This window comes from Oncorhynchus nerka, linkage group LG5 (genome assembly GCF_034236695.1).
Source record: "Oncorhynchus nerka isolate Pitt River linkage group LG5, Oner_Uvic_2.0, whole genome shotgun sequence".
NCBI lineage: Eukaryota > Metazoa > Chordata > Actinopteri > Salmoniformes > Salmonidae > Oncorhynchus > Oncorhynchus nerka.
Window position 1 is genome coordinate 28,776,219 of NC_088400.1, and position 14,654 is coordinate 28,790,872.

Here is a 14,654-nt window from a genome sequence, read left to right on the forward strand (position 1 = left end):
CTGCTGTGATGGCACACTGTGGAATTTCACCCAAAAGATATGGGAGTTTTTCAAAATTGGATTTGTTTTCGAATTCTTTGTGGATCTGTGTAATCTGGGGAAATATGTCTCTCTAATATGGTCATACATTGGGCAGGAGGTTAGGAAGTGCAGCTCAGTTTCCACCTCATTTTGTGGGCAGTGAGCACATAGCCTGTCTTCTCTTGACAGCCATGTCTGCCTACGGCGGCCTTTCTCAATAGCAAGGCTATGCTCACTGAGTCTGTACATAGTCAAAGCTTTCCTTAATTTTGGGTCAGTCACAGTGGTCAGGTATTCTGCCGCTGTGTACTCTCTGTGTAGGGCCAAATAGCATTCTAGTTTGCTCTGTTTTTTTGTTAATTCTTTCCAATGTGTTAAGTAATTATCTTTTTGTTTTGTCATGATTTGGTTGGTTCTAATTGTGCTGTTGTCCTGGGGCTCTGTAGGGTGTGTTTGTGTTTGTGAACAGAGCCCCAGGACCAGCTTGCTTAGGGGACTCTTCTCCAAGTTCATCTCTCTGTAGGTGATGGCTTTGTTATGGAAGGTTTGTGAATCGCTTCCTTTTAGGTGGTTGTAGAATTTAACGGCTCTTTTCTGGATTTTGATAATTAGTGGGTATCGGCCTAATTCTGCTCTGCATGCATTATTTGGTGTTTTACGTTGTACGTTGTACGTTGTCTCTCTCTCTCTCTCTCTCTCTCTCTCTCTTTCTCTCCCTGCTCACAAACATGCTAACAGCCTTGTATTTGAGTAGGTAAGCTGCTCAACCCAGAAGTTGGGGGCTGATGAGCACAAAGACTGTTGTAGCTCCATCTGCCTGTACTGTCCTATCAGTGAGGTGGACCTTGACAGTGATGGATTGGATAGGTTGTGAAAGAGGGAAGGGCATCTGCTGTGAGCTCACAGATCCCTCTAACATCCCCCCCTCTGGATTATTAAACCCCAGGCACACATGTGCTCCCTTCCCTCCTATCTCAGTCTCTGTCCGTGTGTGTTTTTTTTGTGTGTGTGAGACAGAGAGAGAGCACCTGAAAGACACTCTTAAGCTGGGGTTCACTCTGATCTAGCAGTCCAAGACAAGTTTTTGAGATCGTAGGCAAAATCCCCATGTCGTTGCGTACTTGTGGCGTGCAGCCGCCATGCTTGTTTAATGTGAACCGGTCAGAGACCCAATCTGAGGGTCACCAATTCCGTCTTTGAACAGTTCCAGACGTCCCAATATTTTCAAACATGTTTGATTTTATCGGCACAAAATCTGCAATGCTCTTGTAGTGTGAGATGTGCAACAACAAGTTTTGAGAACGGTGATCAGCAGTAGCCAATGAGAGCTCGCCAGAGAAGAAGCCAGTGAGATGATGTCGTTGTTTCACATCACCCAGAATGTGTAGACTCTCCAACAGGAGCCATGACTACTACTCGTATGCGTTTGTACTTGCCTGTAACCAAAGTGTTAATTCATCCCTGAAAAGCATTCTTTTTACTGCTGCATGCTTTCAATGACGGCCTAGGAACAGTGGGTTAACTGCCTGTTCAGAGGCAGAACGACAGATTTGTACCTTGTCAGCTCGGGGAGTCAAACGTGCAACCTTTCGGTTGCTAGTCCAACGCTCTAACCACTAGGCTACCTTGCCGCTTTACATCAGCCTGGACCTTGTTCATGGAACTAGCCAACATAGTAAAAGTCCCTCTGAGGCCACTGATTGTAGACAAAGTCCTCGTCTGATAAACCTGAACCAAGGTTAGAAAGTGAAAGCTAGCAGTCCACTACACTATGGGAAGAGGTGATGAAGAGCTTTGCTCACACTGGACTTGGACCTCAAGCATCTTTAGACTTACATGGACCTTGCTCCATTTGTTGCCCAATATGAAACGTCCCCCATCTATGCTAAAGGTTGACATTTTTTGGGGGAAGTAGAGAGGCCAGGGCCTCTTAGTCCCAGTTCCCTTCTATAAGTTGCTGAGCCTTCAGACAGTGGGTGAGTTACAGCTTTGGGACAGCTGAAGTAATGGAGATTACCACAGGCTTTTTGAGGGGCCTGGTGGTGAATAGCAATGCTGGAAAATGGTCGTGAGGAGTGGAGAGGAAGACTGTGTGCTTAAGGGTCTGGAAGAGAGCACTTTGTCTAATGAATTAAATCAATAATCAAATTGATAACTGCGGGAAATGTAGGAGCTCGAGGTGCATAATGTATTCTCCACGCTGAGTGGTTAAAGCCATGAAAAAACATGACTGACCACCAGTAACATATTTTAACATATTACAACATTACAGACACCAGCAGAATGAATGGGCTTTTTACATGCCGATGATAAGTGAAATGAAGTCCCCCTCTTTAGTGTTGCAGAGGCTCTTCTCATGATTCAGCTGTCAGAATGGGTATCTGGTGACCTGCAAAGGCCAATGACACATTTCAAAGGGTCGGACGGGTGTGCTGCGGTGTCCGTGTGCCCTTCATGGCTTGTGTTGTGTGTGTCATCAGATTTAGCCAGACTGGCAGGGGGAAAGTTGTGGCTTAACATAGCGCCGGTGTAGGTCGCTTAGCACTGTTCCTGTCGCCATGGCAGCCAGAGGAGCTGCTGCCCACCTGTCTGTTTTGCTGCTACAGCACACCTCCCCGATACCAGCAGACACACGGACACACCTCCCCGATACCAGGGCTGATGAGAGAGAGGGATAGATCGAGAGAGAGAGATGGATAGATCGAGAGAGAGATGGATAGATCGAGAGAGAGATGGATAGATCGAGAGAGAGGGATAGATCGAGAGAGAGAGGGATAGATAGAGCGAGGGAGGGATAGATCGAGAGAGAGAGGGATACATCGAGAGAGAGAGGGATAGATCGAGAGAGAGGGATAGATCGAGAGAGAGGGATATATCGAGAGAGAGAGAGATGGATAGATCGAGAGAGAGAGGGATACATCGAGAGAGAGAGGGAGGGATAGATCGAGAGAGAGATGGATAGATCGAGGGATAGATCGAGAGAGGGGGATAGATCGGGAGAGAGAGGGATACATCGAGAGAGAGATGGATAGATTTAGAGAGAGGGATAGATAGAGCGAAGGAGGGATAGATCGAGAGAGAGAGAGAGAGAGGGATAGATCGAGAGAGAGAGAGGGATAGATCGAGAGAGAGGGATAGATCGAGAGAGAGGGATAGATCGAGAGAGATGGATAGATCGAGAGAGAGATGGATAGATCGAGAGAGAGAGAGAGTGATAGATCGAGAGAGAGAGGGATACATAGAGAGAGAGAGAGATACATCGAGAGAGAGAGGGATAGATCGAGAGAGAGAGGGATAGATCGAGAGAGAGATGGATAGATCGAGAGAGAGAGGGATAGATCGAGAGAGAGAGGGATAGATCGAGAGAGAGAGAGGGATAGATCGAGAGAGAGAGAGGGATAGATCGAGAGAGAGAGGGATAGATCGAGAGAGAGGGATAGATCGAGAGAGAGGGATAGATCGAGAGAGAGGGATAGATCGAGAGAGAGAGGGATAGATCGAGAGAGAGATGGATAGATCGAGAGAGAGAGGGATAGATCGAGAGAGGGAGGGATAGATCGAGAGAGAGAGAGGGATAGATCGAGAGAGAGATGGATAGATCGAGAGAGAGGGATAGATCGAGAGAGAGAGGGAGGGATAGATCGAGAGAGAGAGGGATAGATCGAGAGAGAGAGGGAGGGATAGATCGAGAGAGAGATGGATAGATCGAGAGAGGGGGATAGATCGGGAGAGAGAGGGATACATCGAGAGAGAGAGAGAGGGTACATCGAGAGAGAGATGGATAGATTGAGACAAAGAGAGCGATAGATCGAGAGAGAGAGAGAGGTAGATCGAGAGAGAGATGGATAGATCGAGATAGAGAGAGATGGATAGATCGAGGGATAGATCGAGAGAGGGGGATAGATCGAGAGAGAGAGGGATACATCGAGAGAGAGAGAGAGAGAGAGAGGGTAGATCGAGAGAGAGATGGATAGATTGAGACAAAGAGAGCGATAGATCGAGAGAGAGAGAGAGAGGTAGATCGAGAGAGAGATGGATAGATCGAGATAGAGAGAGATGGATAGATCGAGGGATAGATCGAGATGGATAGATCGAGGGATAGATCGAGAGAGGGGGATAGATCGAGAGAGGGGGATAGATCAAGAGAGAGACGGATACATCGAGAGTGAGGGGGTAGATCGAGAGAGAGATGGATAGATGGAGAGAGAGGGATAGATCGAGAGAGAAAGATGGATAGATCGAGAGAGAGAGGGATAGATCGAGAGAGAGGGATAGATCATGAGAGAAGGATAGATCGAGTTAGAGGGATAGATCGAGAGAGAGAGAGAGAGAGAGCGAGGGAGGGATAGATCGAGAGAGAGAGAGAGGGATGGATAGATCGAGAGAGAGAGAGGGGTAGATCGAGAGAGAGATGGATAGATCGAGAGAGAGGGATAGATCGAGAGAGAGGGATAGATAGAGCGAGGGAGGGATAGATCGAGAGAGAGAGATAGGGATAGATCGAGAGAGAGATGGATAGATCAAGAGAGAGAGGGATAGATCGAGAGAGAGAGGGATAGATCGAGAGAGAGAGGGATAGATCGAGAGAGAGAGGGATAGATCGAGAGAGAGAGAGGGATAGATCGAGAGAGAGGGATAGATCGAGAGAGAGAGGGAGGGATAGATCGAGAGAGAGAGAGGGATAGATCGAGAGAGAGAGGGATAGATCGAGAGAGAGATGGATAGATCGAGAGAGAGAGAGGGATAGATCGAGAGAGAGAGGGAGGGATAGATCGAGAGAGAGATGGATAGATCGAGGGATAGATCGAGAGAGGGGGATAGATCGGGAGAGAGAGGGATACATCGAGAGAGAGAGAGGGTAGATCGAGAGAGAGAGATGGATAGATTGAGACAAAGCGAGCGATAGATCGAGAGAGAGAGAGGTAGATCGAGAGAGAGATGGATAGATCGAGATAGAGAGAGATGGATAGATCGAGGGATAGATCGAGAGAGGGGGATAGATCAAGAGAGAGATGGATACATCGAGAGAGAGAGAGGGATACATCGAGAGAGAGGGGGTAGATCGAGAGAGAGATGGATAGATCGAGAGAGAGGGATAGATCGAGAGAGAAAGATGGATAGATCGAGAGAGAGAGGGATAGATCGGGGGTAGATCGAGAGAGAGATGGATAGATCGAGATAGAGAGATAGATCGAGAGAGAGGGGTAGAGAGAGAGAGAGAGAGAGAGAGAGAGAGAGAAAGAGGGGCAGATCGAAAGAGAGAGAGGTAGATCAAGAGAGAGGGATAGATCGAGAGAGAGAGAGAGGGGTAGATCGAGAGAGGGATAGATCGAGAGAGAGAGAGAGGTAGATCGAGAGAGAGAGAGAGAGAGGGAGGGGTAGATCGAGAGAGAGGGAGGGGTAGATCGAGAGAGAGAGAGGGGTAGATCGAGAGAGAGAGAGAGAGAGGGGTAGATCGAGAGAGAGAGGGATAGATCGAGAGAGAGAGAGGGGTAGATCGAGACAGAGAGAGAGAGAGAGAGAGAGAGAGAGGGGTAGATCAAGAGAGAGGGGTAGATCGAGAGAGAGAGGGGTAGATCGAGAGAGAGGGGTAGATCGAGAGAGAGGGATAGATCGAGAGAGAGAGAGAGAGAGAGAGAGAGAGAGAGAGAGAAGAGGGAGAACAGTGAGTTGTGAAACCACAAAACGTGATGCATTTTTCAATGCTGCCTGGCTTGGAGGGAGGGAGGGAGGGATTTTGGGAGAGAGTAAATCTCAATAAGACAAACATAATGGTGTTCCAAAAAAGGTCCAGTTGCCAGGACCACAAATACAAATTCCACGTAGATACCGTTGCCCTAGAGCACACAAAAAACGATACCTAACTCAACCTTAACATCAGCACCACAGGTAACTTCCACAAAGCTGTGAACGATCTGAGAGACAAGGCAAGAAGGGCCTTCTATGCCATCAAAAGGAAGATAAAATTCTACATACCAATTAGGATCTGGCTAAAAATACTTGAATCAGTTATAGAACCCATTGCCCTTTACGGTTGTGAGGTCTGGGGTCAGCTCACCAACCAAAAATTCACAAAATGGGACAAACACCAAATTGAGACTCTGCAGGCAGAATTCAGCAAAAATACGTTGTGTACGTTGTAGTGTACGTTGTAAAGCCCCAAATAATGCATGCAGAGCAGAATTAGGTCAATACCCACTAATGATCAAAATCCAGAAAAGAGCCGTTAAATTCTACAACCACCTAAAAGGAAGCGATTCCCAAACCTTCCATAACAAAGCCATCACCTACAGAGAGATTAACCTGGGGAAGAGTCCTCTAAGCAAGCTGGTCCTGGGGCTCTGTTCACAAACACAAACAGAGCCCCAGGACAGCAACACAATTAGACCCAACCAAATCATGAGAAAACAAATAGATAATTACTAGACACATTGGAAAGAATTAACAAAAAAACAAAGCAAACTAGAATGCTATTTGGCCCTAAACAGAGAGTACACGGTGGCAGAATACCTGACCACTGTGACTGACCCAAAAATAAGGACATGTTTGACTATGTACAGACTCAGTGAACATAGCCTTGCTATTGAGAAAGACCTGGCCCCCAAGAGAGCCCACAAAATGAGGTGGGAACTGAGCTGCACTAACCTGCCAAATGTATGATCATATTAGAGACACATATTTCCCACAGATTACACAGACCCACAAAGAATTCAAAAACAAAACCACATTTTGATAAACTCCCATATCTACTGGGTGAAATACCACAGTGTGCCATCACAGCAGTAAGATTTGTGACCTGTTGCCACAAGAAAAGGCCAACCAGTGAAGAACAAACACCATTGTAAATACAATATTTATGTTTATTTAGTTTCCCTTTTGTATATTTAACTATTTGCACATAATATGACATTTGAAATGTCTCTATTCTTTTGAAACTTTTGTGAGTGTAATATTTAATGTGAATTTTTATTGTTATTGTTTGTTTGACTTGTGTTTATTATCTACTTCACTTGCTTTGGCAATGTTAACATGTTTCCCATGCCAATAAAGCCCTTCAATTACATTTAGAGAAAGAGAGGGAAGGAGAGAGAGAGGGAGATTGAGGGAGGAAACATGCTGGAGGAAACCTCTTCCTGTTTCCTTGTTTGCTTCCTTTCTTCTCGCCTGCCTCTGCCCCCCTCTCCCTCGCTTTGAGTTCTCAATGCAGTTACGTGTGTTTGTACGTGCGGGTGGGTCGGCTAAGGAACGCAGCAGCGTCTTCTAGGCTCCTTTTCCTCTGCTGGAATGAAAGCAGCAGAATAGAAGAATAGACCAACTCGTCTAGCGACGGGGGGGGGGGGGGGGGGGTTGGACAAATCAGCAAACCAGCCAGTTTCACCACCACAGTTCCTTTCCTCCTCCTCTTCAGACAGCTCATTCAGCTCATGAGAGGAGAGCTGGCGGTGATGGATGGTGTGATAACTATCAGTCAGCAGACAGACAGCTGCCTCAAAGGAAGGGGCAGAGGGCGAGAGAGAAAGGTGTGACTGGCCTGAGCATGCCTGTACTGACTTCAGGTATCATAACCTTTCACCTACATCTATTCTTTTTCATTACTTAGTTTGGATGTAAACTAGGAGACCTAGTTAGTGCATCAAGGCTTGGCCTATGAACTAAAGTTACATATTCTCTCTATGTTTCACACAGGTGCTCTGCTGGGGGTGATTACAGTATTTGTTTCCTAGAAATGCATTTGCAGTGAAAGTCTGTCAGAGGAAGAATGGGTCAAGGGGTAGCCTAGTCTAACAGCAGGTCTAGGAGCAGATTTAGTGGTATTACTACCACCGCCCTCTTTCTTGACTGGCTGCCAAGTAAGTTCAAGCTTCAAAATCCAAACAAATTTTGCCTGATTTGATTCGATTTCTTTCTCGTTCATGCTCGCTGTCGACAAGACATCATTTTGTAGAATGCACAGATACATTTAGACTAAAATTAAATGTCATAAATTATCCCCCAAAATCAACTGATGAATAAGAGATCTTTGTTGTGTTCTCTCTTTGACAGCCCAGGACCAAATCTATCCATCAGACTTCAGGACTTGTGAAATATGCTTTTATTGGGACTTGTGAAAAATGGTCTTTTATTGGGAGTTGTGAAAGATGCTTTTATTGGGACTTGTGAAATTTTTTATTTTATTGGGACTTGTGAAAGATGCTTTTATTGGGACTTGTGAAAGATGCTTTTATTGGGACTTGTGAAAAAGTGTATTTTATTGGGACTTGTGAAAGGGGCTATCAGACTAAGTGTTGAATGTACTGTGGGATATTGTTCATCCTACGCCTCAGCAACTAACAGAGTTTAACGGAGTCTCTTCCAGGCAGCACGGTAGATCCAAATGAAAGATATTTGAGCGTCTGAAACTCAGGAAGAGTTGGCGGGCAGCGGGGAAGTACGCCACCTTACCCTGTCCCTACTCATTTCTAAAGGATCTCCTTTCTCTAGTGAACACAGTAGACCTACACTGAGTTAAACTACCCTGCATTATCCTGCACCGTCTCTCTTATGAGCCTGCCCACATTAGGCCATAGTCACTGAACTGAGAACAGTGTGTATACCTTGATCCATCTAGAGAGCATGCAGACCGAGACAAAGCTCAAAGAGTACAGAGCCCCGGCATAATCCATCAGTACCACAGAAGAAGACAGAGAAGCTTCAGGTAATGCATTAGTCTGTCTTAGCTGGGTTGTGCCCTGCATGGCCAGCCCAGTCCTCCCCAACCACCTCCACTATATTATACCATTCCCCTGCTGCTCGTCTCATTCAGCAGCTCTAAATCATTTATAGAGCCAGTCAAAGAGGAGGAGACGTTGTTAATCTGATACTACCTAACCCAGCTTCAGGCTGTTGGAGGCTGGGGGAGGACACAGGTTAGAAGGGGACTCCGTAGGAGAAGAGACCCTCTCTGGTTGTCATCGCCAGGCTGTTCGAGCCGGGGGATGTAGGGTGGTGGTGGGTGTGGGGGCTCTGTTTCCACCCATCTGTGCAAGGATCCGGATATTTAGCACCCAAAGGCCTGACCTTTTAGAGAGACACGGTGCTGAGAGCCCCACCACAGGGATGTGATGGGACTGGCACATTGTATTCACACCACTGAGGTGAAACAGTAGACAAGCAGCAGGATTACCATCGGTCACATTTCAGAATAAAATCACATGCAGAATTACAAGTGAGAGTTACTGCTATTCCAGGGAGTAATCCGTTTCTATTGATAAAAAAACGTATCTGTAATGCTTTTCTCTGTGAAAATACCATCACATTCCACATGCAGTAGACTGAATGACTCCAGAAATGCATTGAAGTATCGAAAGAGAAGGATTTGTCTTGGTCTCCTGCCAAGACGAGAATTAATCACAATTTGTCATAAAATGCAATTAATTTGGTTGGAAAGCACGTGGCTTTGAAAGGGAATGGTTGAGAGCACACACAGACCAGACACCTTTCCTCACAAAGCTCATTGGTCTGTTAGCTTAATGACAAAAATTTGTCGTTCACAGGAACTACTTTTTGGGGGGCATCCAACTGCTTAATCTTAATAGGCCTACATATAGGCAGTTGATTGATGCATGTATTAGTGCATAGACCAATCAGATAGGATCATTTTCCATAACCCTGCAGAGTAATGCCAGCAGGCGCTTCCATCCATGGCTTAGCTTACCTTGGTGAGGCATTTGTGTGCTGTACATTTCATACAGGACAGGTATCCTGCTGTTTAGAAGGAATGGCATGTGTAAATGGACTTTAGATGGCTGGAAGGACCTGATTAGACCTTTAACTCCACCAAGGGGGGTCCCTGATGGAGAATGTGCCATTTCATCCAGAGAGAAGCGGTCACCGGAAGAGTACAGCCAGGACCTCTCTCTTGCCCCCTGTTACGCCGGTCCGCAGTCACCATCACAAGCTGGTGCATCGTCCTTGACATGACAGCCCGTTCTACCGCAGTCAAAGTGGAAACTGAAGTGGAATAGAGATATGGCCCTGTAGTAATTGCCCGCAATGACCTTAAATGTTGGGCTTATACTGGAAGATTCATTAGGGGCCAGAAACAGGTTGCCTGCGACGAATAACTCTTGAGTTGTGCGCTAGGCTAAATGGTAGCCATGCCTAGCCTAGGCTATACCTGACTTTAGTTAGTACAGTGTCTTCCTGTCTACCATTGTCCCTGAGACCAATGGCTGTCAGTACTTTAAATAATACATTACTGTCAGTACCTCTCCGTGTTGTGTCAGACCTAATCATCATTCAAAAGAAGACAGAGTTGAAGAGCCGTAGGCGTTGGAGGGAGGCAGGGATAAGACACAGATGTAACTACTTACTGGGACTAATATGTGGTAGTGCTGGATATCAGCCCCCTAATGGCTGCAGTAGGCAGGAGGACCCACTACAGTACTGCTGGACATCAGCCCCCTAATGGCTGCAGTAGGCAGGAGGACCCACTACAGTACTGCTGGACATCAGCCCCCTAATGGCTGCAGTAGGCAGGAGGACCCACTACAGTACTGCTGGACATCAGCCCCCTAATGGCTGCAGTAGGCAGGAGGACCCACTACAGTACTGCTGGACATCAGCCCCCTAATGGCTGCAGTAGGCAGGAGGACCCACTACAGTACTGCTGGACATCAGCCCCTAATGGTTGCAGTAGGCAGGAGGACCCACTACAGTACTGCTGGACATCAGCCCCCTAATGGCTGCAGTAGGCAGGAGGACCCACTACAGTACTGCTGGACATCAGCCCCCTAATGGTTGCAGTAGGCAGGAGGACCCACTACAGTACTGCTGGACATCAGCCCCCTAATGGTTGCAGTAGGCAGGAGGACCCACTACGGTACTGCTGGACATCAGCCCCCTGATGGCTGCAGTAGACAGGTGCCCCCACTACGGTACTGCTGGACATCAGCCCCTAATGGCTGCAGTAGGCAGGAGGACCCACTATGGTACTGCTGGATATCACCCCCCCCTAATGGCTGCAGTAGACAGGAGGACCCACTACGGTAGTGCTGGACATCAGCCCCCTAATGGCTGCAGTAGGCATTGAGGACCCACTACGGTACTGCTGAACAACAGCCCCCTAATGGCTGCAGTAGACATCAGCCCCCACTACGGTACTGCTGGACATCAGCCCCCTAATGGCTGCAGTAGAAAGGACGGCTTGTAGATGTCAGAGCCTTCTGTTTGACCATTACTGTAGGTATTCAGGATGTCACCACCAACTTCCAAAGCTCACTCAGCCAAGAACCCCTATTACACCCATGTCCTGTAGACATCTCTCTCACCCGCTGATCGCTTCTTCCTCAAGGGCTGTATGGAACAACGCCGACTGATAGAAGTGTTGATGCAGGTTCTTTCTTCAGAGTATAGGCTATGCTAGGCAGGCTGAAGGGAACTGAGGATCCACTACGTTAGAGCAGATATCTGAGTTTTGATTAGAGGTCGACCGATTATGGTTTTTCAACGCTGATACCGATTATTGGAGGACCCAAAAAAAGCCGATGCCGATTAATCGGACGATTAAAAAAAATAAATGTATTTGTAATAATGACAATTACAACAATACTGAATGAACACTTATTTTAACTTAATATAATACATCAATAAAAATCAATTTAGCGTCAAATAAATAATGAAACATGTTCAATTATGTTTAAATAATGCAAAAACAAAGTGTTGGAGAAGTAAAAGTGCAATATGTGCCATGTAAAAAAGCTAACGTTTAAGTTCCTTGCTCAGATCATGGGAACATATGAAAGTTGGTGGTTCCTTTTAACATGAGACTTCAATATTCCAAGGTAAGAGGTTTTAGGCTGTAGTTAATATAGTATTTATAGGACTATTTCTCTCTATACCATTTGTATTTCATATACCTTTGACTATCGGATGTTCTTACAGGCACTTTAGTATTGCCAGTGTAACAGTATAGCTTCCGTCCCTCTCCTCGCCCCTACCTGGGCTTGAACCAGGAACACATCGACAACAGCCACCCTCGAAGCAGCGTTACCCATCGCTCCACAAAAGCTGCGGCCCTTGCAGAGCAAGGGGAATAACTACTCCAAGTCTCAGAGCGAGTGATGTTTGAAACGCTATTAGCGCACACCCACCTAACTAGCTAGCCATTTCACATCGGTTACACCAGCCATTAGGCTGATAGGCTTGAAGTCATAAACAGCGCTGTGCTTGCGAAGAGCTGCTGGCAAAACGCACAAAAGTGCTGTTTGAATGAATGCTTACGAGCATGCTGCTGCCTACCATTGCTCAGTCAGACTGCTCTATCAAATATCAAATCATAGACTAAATTATAACATAATAACACACAGAAATACGAGCCTTTGGTCATTTATATGGTCTAATCCGGAAATTATCATTTCGAAAACAAAATGTTTATTATTTCAGTGAAATACGGAACTGTTCGGTATTTTATCTAACGGGTGGCATCCCTAAGTCTAAATATTCTTGTTACAATGTACAACCTTCAATGTTATGTCATAATTACATACAATTCTGGCAAATTAGTTCGCACAGAGCCAGGCTGCCCAAACTGTTGCATATACCCTGACTCTGCGTGCAATGAACGCAAGAGACGTGAAACAATTTCACCTGGTTAATATTGCCTGCTAACCTGGATTTCTCTTAGCTAAATATGCAGGTTTAAAAATATATACTTCTGTGTATTGATTTTAAGAAAGGCATTGGTGTTTATGGTAGGGGTACAGTCGTGGAACGATTGTGCTTTTTTCGCAAATGCGCTTTTGTTAAATCATCCCCCTACGTTGCATCGATTATATGCAACACAACGACACGCTAGATTAACTAGTAATATCATCAACCATGTGTAGTTATAACTAGTGATTATGATTGATTGATTGATTGTTTTTTACAAGATACGTTTAATATTAGCTAGCAACTTACCTTGGCTTCTTACTGCATTCGCGTAACAGGCAGGCTCCTCGTGGAGTGCAATGAGAGGCAAGTGGTTAGAGCGTTGGACTAGTTAACCGTAAGGTTGCAAGATTGAATCCCAGAGCTGACAAGGTAAACATCTGTCGTTCTGCCCCTGAACAAGGCAGTTAACCCACCGTTCCTAGGCCGTCATTGAAAATAAGAATGTGTTCTTTACTGACTTGCCTAGTTAAATAAAGGTGTAAAAAAATTAAAATATTCGGAAAAATCGGCGTCCAGAAATACCGATTTCCGATTGTTATGAAAACTTGAAATCGTCCCTAATTAATCGTCCGACCTCTAGTTTTGATAGCAAACTGTCCTTCTGTATCTGCCTGGTTATTGTGTCTCCTATGTAGAACGGTTTACCATACTGTCTGCATCTGTTTGACATTTCAAAGGACATTTACAGAGTGGGAGGCATTTTCTTTGTGTCTGTGCAGGGGCAAATGCTGTCAGCTCTTTAAACACTTGATGGTTTCAGGGGGTAGGAACCTACAGTCACCAAAATAACAATCATGGCAGGCAACCTTCTTGGAGCAGCATGCACCAGCATTTCTGGTCATGGGGTTGTTGGATCAAAGTGTGTTGGTGTTAATCTAACTGTTTTTAGGGAATTGATCTTATTAAATGTCTTTGGACAGTACTAGGCTAATTTGAAGAGATCTCCTGACAAGGTTGGAGTTTGTAGCTGACAGCTGTTCTGTTGGGACTGGGAGGTACAGCATCTAACTGTTTCTACAGCCAAATGGTCTGCTTGCAGTAGGCCAGCTATCGCCAACAATGTGTGTGAGACTGTGTCTCAGCACTGTTCTTTCAACCTTTGAATTCCTGCGGCGCTTCAGTCAATCATTGGGTTTCAAAACAAACCCCCTCTCACAGGGCAGGGCACTCCAAAATAGAGGGCCAGATATTTTCTACCTCGATTTCTTGGTCACTATCAAACGGTAGACGGGGAAACCTGAGAAGAAGATTTATGATAGTGACCGTGGCACTCGGCACGACTTTGGTTTTAGTGTCACCCCTCCCATCCTCCCACCCACCCACCCTCCCTTCCTCCAACCCTTCTTTCTTCTTCCCCCAATTCTAACAGTTCCCATACCCATAATGCACCGCTTTAGATGACTGCTTTTGGGAATCACTGGTCAAGTGATTCCCAAAAGACGTAATCATGGTCAAGCCCTTGATTTCTTTCATGTTGGTGCATTAGTCGATTTTCCTCAGGGACTGCCAGAGCGCAAGAGAGAGCAAGTCCACAGCTGTAGAAACTATTTCCATATTTAGACTGAGAGATATGTGCAGCAGGCCAGGGCTGCTATCGGACAGTACAGAGGAGGAGGATGTTTTCTCTCTGACGTCCTGTTAAAACGAAGACGACAGGGCCCCTGAAAAAAAGCGCGATTCGCTTTCATCTGTGCCGAGCACTCTGCAATATAACATGGTGGTATTGATGTTGTGAAATGAATACCTCGCTTCTATATTTAGGTGGATATGAATTATCTTGACTATTCCTCACCATGCTATTCATGCCCTGACTGCAGTGTGACCCTGGCTGCGTCCCTTGAAGACAGGTGGCTTTACTGGCCCCTAGTGGTGGTGCAGGACCAGTGAACCCACTTTAGCTGGCCCTAACCTCTCCTCCTCTCCCCCTCCATCCATGTGTG

The 14,654-nt window shown here is 46.0% G+C and overlaps 1 protein-coding gene across 1 annotated transcript in view; it reads left to right on the forward strand.

Moving 5' to 3' along the window:
• LOC115129143 (peroxisome proliferator-activated receptor gamma coactivator 1-beta-like) overlaps positions 1–14,654 on the forward strand; it is a 108,995-nt gene that overhangs the window by 34,249 nt on the left and 60,092 nt on the right. The gene's annotated exons all lie outside the window — the stretch shown is intronic.